The sequence below is a fragment of the Elephantulus edwardii genome, unplaced genomic scaffold (assembly GCF_000299155.1).
Source record: "Elephantulus edwardii isolate Elephantulus edwardi_28Jun2011 unplaced genomic scaffold, EleEdw1.0 scaffold00012, whole genome shotgun sequence".
NCBI classification, from domain to species: domain Eukaryota; kingdom Metazoa; phylum Chordata; class Mammalia; order Macroscelidea; family Macroscelididae; genus Elephantulus; species Elephantulus edwardii.
The window spans coordinates 24,005,875-24,011,039 of NW_006399762.1; the positions used below are offsets into that span (position 1 = coordinate 24,005,875).

General features: G+C 34.0%; 1 pseudogene; it reads right to left on the minus strand.

The window, feature by feature from the left end:
* Positions 1 to 5,165, minus strand: part of LOC102848999 — an 84,196-nt pseudogene that overhangs the window by 7,670 nt on the left and 71,361 nt on the right.

Genomic DNA, 5,165 nt, shown 5'->3' on the forward strand with positions numbered 1-5,165 from the left:
CTGTTTGAGAAGAGCCAAAACATAGAGAGGAAACAATCTGAGGGAACTAGGTGCTATCAACACAGTGTGCTGCAAGTTTGAGAGAGTTGAGCCATACGCAGATAAGGAATCCACCACTGCATTCACTAAGGCATCTCTTGCATCTGATAGACTTGATGAAATAGATCGATCCACAGCTATAACCGACAAAAAAGACAAGCTATTTAAATATCAGATTCCAATGAATGCTGTCAGGAAGAAAAAAATGTTCTTGTATTTAAAATTTAAAAAAAAAAATCTAACAAACATTGAGATAGATTGGCAGAAACAGACACCTCTCATTTTAAATGTCTGCTGATTATATTTCTTGATTAGATCTGATTGAACAAGCTGAATAATCAGAATAAATCTACATTCTTTTGGACTTTTTTCCTTTTTAAATCTCTTAAGTATAAAAACATGGAACCATTATTAACACTGGGTAATGCATAAAATCCATTTCTTCTGAGAAAGTCCTTGAGGGTGTTTCCATTACTCAAATGAAAGCCACAGGAATAAATGATCACTTGTTTCTGCAAAACTAATGTAAATTCCTCACTTGGAGATCTCCCTTGTGAGATCGAGAACATCTCTATCAAAGAATTTCCAGGCCAACAAACAAACAAACAAACAAAAAGATAGCAAACTGAACATGGAATGCTTTGTTTCAGACAATGGAACGTTAAATCAGCTATCAGTACATATTTTTTTTTTTACAGTACATATTTTACAAACATATAGAGGTAATCTAAAAATATGTCCCAATTATTGAAAAAAATAAAACAAAACTGAAAAAATTATCAGTTATGGTGTGATTACCTAATCTGAAATATACATATAGAATGATTCTTAAAATTGAGATCCCTTAGTAAAGGCTACTTTTTATGACAGGAGTAACATCAACTGTTTTTATTTAGGATTACGCAGAAAATAGCAAAGCTCATTTCATATATAAATCAAACTAACCAGTAAATTTATGAAAAATTAAAAAAATTCAATAATACAATGCTAATTTCCCAAGGATTTTTTTAAACTTATGCATAATGAAATTCACTTTTTGATGTACAGTTCTAGGATCACTTTATGTTGAATGCATAGTCATGTAATCATCATAAGATGAAAAGAATTCCGTTATTTCCTCCCCACCCCTCAACAAATCCTCCTATGCTTCCCTCTTGAATTAATACTCTTCCTTTCCTGACTGACACCAACTCTGGCCCATGAGTTATCTATTCGCTATCCTTCTAATTTTCTCGTTTCGTTTGTTTATGGATCAGTAGTTCATTTTTGCATTTATTAGTTGCATTATATCATAGTTTCTCCATACATTTACCAGTTGAAGAACATTTGTTATTATCAGTTTTTAGTAATTAAAAATTCCCAAAAGATATTTAAAACAAAATAATTAGAAGAGAAGAGCTTCCCAATTCACACTGTAGTAAATGAAAATGTAAATCAAATACTTTTAAAAGAAAGAATTTTGAGAGTGAAAAAATATGCTCATAGTTTTTAGGACAGAAAACTCTGTTGACCTGCTCCCTCATTTTTACTCACCCATATTTGCTAGAAGGCAGACTGCGGCTTGTACATCCACTCCTGCATATATATCTGCTAGTGAACTTACCACTGGTAAACAAAGTGTGTGCACTCTAATCCTCCGCTCACCTAAACAAAATGATGAATAAATGTAATTGCAAAAAAACATTATTAGACTAAGAGAGAATTTTAAAAGCTCGAAAGTTAATTAAACTTTAGCTACATTAAATCACTAAAGCAAGTCTGAAAACACTGTAATTACCAGGGTCTAAGAAAATAAGGTGATGCAAATGATTAAGGCATTTGGTTGATTAAAAAAAAAAAGTTGGAGGTTCAAGTCTACTCAGGGTCATTTTGGAAGATGGACTTCTGAAAAGTCTGTAACTGAAAATCCTATGTGACATAGTTATATGTTTACCCATGAGTTAGGGATGACCCTCTGGAAAACATTAAATTTGAAGGTAGGCAATAAACTACAGATTATCTGGTATCTAGCTGAATATTACATTGAGACCAGTTATTTCATTCATTCCAAATTATATCCAATACTTATATGAAAAACAGTAAAGATAGGCTTTGACTATTTTGTAGAATTTTTCCTTTTACAAGCAAAACACAATGCAAAGAATGGCAAAGCTGGATATACCACTAGATTTTGACTAGAAACAAATTCTCTTGGGAACACAAAATTTCCATGAGACAAAGACACTAGTTTGATAACAAACAAACAAAACCCCAAGCACATATTTTGCCTAACGAAAGATGAACTGACACAGTGAATGCAGCAAAGGACCGAAGTGTTGTCGGACGTGATGAGGGTGACAGAAAATAAGACAGGATTCAGAATTATTCACAGGGTCACGATGAATTGTACTCAACTCAATGGTACCTAACAGCAACAGTGCAAATTCCATTACTTCCCAACGCATGTTAATTCTTTCTCCCTATTCCTAATAAACAGCATGTGAAAGGAGGGAATTGCTGCTGCAGGCTATACTGAATTTCTGTTAATAATATCTTCTATTTTACACTTTTAAAAAAATTCATTTATATTTATTGATAGTCATCAACTGTCCATTCTTTTAAAATTGTGGTATTATTACCTTTACTTGATGTATATAATAGGGCTGTCTGAAAGCACACTAAAGAAGTATCTGTCAAACTTTCTTCAATTGACAGCTGCACTGCAAATCCTGCATCAGGATTGATGTTGGCCAGGGACAACAGATCAGTAGAACGAACAAAAAGGTTTCCATGAAAAGTATGCATTGAAAGACCTAGGAAACAGAAAATAAATATAAAAGAATTTGAATAAGACAAGTAGGGCAGGAGAGCTGGAGTACAGACTAAAGCTCTCAACGACTAATTAAAAAACCAGTGCAAGTTATAGAAAAGTAGGACTGCCTATGTAACTTGTTATTATTAACTAACATTTTCTCATACACCGTTTGAAGTCAAGACAATGAACAAGCATATAAAATCAAATGAATGTAGCCTAATCTGTAAGGAGCTGGGCTACCAACACAAATATCACACCTCTCTGGCAGTTCAAACTCACCAGTAGCTTTAAAGGACAATTCCCTTGTGATTTATAGCCTCAGAAACACAATGGAAGGTCAGCTCTGAGCTGGTTTCAATTTCATGGCACTGAGTTTGACTTACATAATTAATTTTATATTTAAAATAAGGGATCAAAGTCCCTCAAGCAAACAAGCATATAAAAATCAAGGAAATGTAAACTGAAGAGTATTTAAAATCATTACAAAGGCGAAGATTTGATAATTTTGTTCCTATGTTCTTAATTTTCATCTTAAAATCAATTCCAATACAGGCTCTCTTTTAGGTTTTTCCTTGAATAAAATAAATCATTACTTTCTCCACTTATTCTAGTTACATCAAACAAAATACGGGCAAAAAATAATAACAAAATACATATACTTTAATCAGCAGTTTACTACTTAGATCAAATAATAAATCATCTATAATAATTAACAGCTTTTTGTTTGCTTGGCTCCACAATCAACACTCTTGGTACCAGCAGCCAGGAAATGAAAAGACGAATTGTATTGGGAAAGTCTGCTGTCAGAGACCTCTCCAGAGTACTGAAAAGCAATGATGCCATTCTGGAGACTAAGGTGCGCCTGATTCATACCATAGTCTTTGCAATTACTTGCCATGCATCAAAGAGCTGGACAATGACTAGGGATGATAGGAGAATTGATGCCTTTGAGCTGTGGTGCTGGAGAAGAGTACTGAATGAATATACCATGGACTGTTAGGAGAACAAACAGGTACATCCTAGAGAGGGTGAGACTAGGTTGCTCCTTGGAGGCAAGGATTATGAAGCTTGTCTTACATACTTTGGACATGTTGCAAGGCAGGACCAGTCTTTGGAGAGGGACATCATGCTTTGAAAGGTGGAGGGACAGCCCAAGAGAGGAAGAACCTCAATGAGATGGACTGATACAGTGACTAGGAAGGGAGGGTAGGTGTGTCAGAGACAGTAAGATTGGCACAGGAAACAGCAGGTTGCTATGTGTTACAGGTGACTTGATGGCACAGAACAAGAATATAATAATTTATCACCATAATTTTGACACATTACCATAAAGCACAATTTTAAAAATAATTTCATACCTTTAGTACACCTTATTCTCATAACAGCTTCAAATCCAATTTTTCTTGTGAGGTAACGTTTTAAATCTTTTTGTAACTTTTCCGCTTGTGAAGGATTGTGAGTACAATGGAAAGATGGATAATAATAAATACATCCTGCAGAATACTTGGAGATACAAGCTTTAAAGAGAAAGTGTAAAAAGCATTAGCAAAAGCCCCAGTAATATTTTACTTGTTCATACAGTAATATATATTTGAAATCTGAAGAAATCTGTATCACAAGAAAATCTAAATGGTCAAATAAGAATAGATGAGCTTAAGCAAAAGAATTAGTCATAAATCATAATTTATATAATTCAATATACTGTTGAGCAGAATAGTAACAGAACTGTTTGTTATATTTGCTACTAAATTCCAACCTGAAGATTAGTGTTTCAACTCCATCAAATGATGAGTCTGAAACACTAATAAGAAAAGGGCTGGACATCTACTTTCATTAAGATTACAGTAAAAAAAATGCTGTTTTATATAGAACGCAGTTGTCAAAAGTTGGAAATGATTCCACATCATTGCACAACAATACAATGTTTTATAATTTACCAAAGATTTTCAGAGTAGTCTGGTGGCTTAGTGGTAAGGAACTACTAAGGTACACAATTCAAATTTACCAGCGGCTCTGCAGGAGAAAGATGGGCAATCTCTCCTCTGAAAACCCACCAGAAGGCGTGTTATAGTTGCTTCTGACTCAACAGAACACAACAATGATTTTCATAGATATTTTTTAATTCACATGCTACACTACTCAAAACACTGAAAACCGAAGAGCTTAGCTTATCATCTTTTAAATATTTATGCAAACACATAAAGACAATCTTATGTCCTTACCTAGAGAAGCCAGGTCAGAATACTGTGAACTTAAAAGGAACAGATCCACTGCAGTCTGCTGTCCTGAGCAATCTAAAGCAAGTTTCTTATAAAAATCAGTTGCAGGGCCA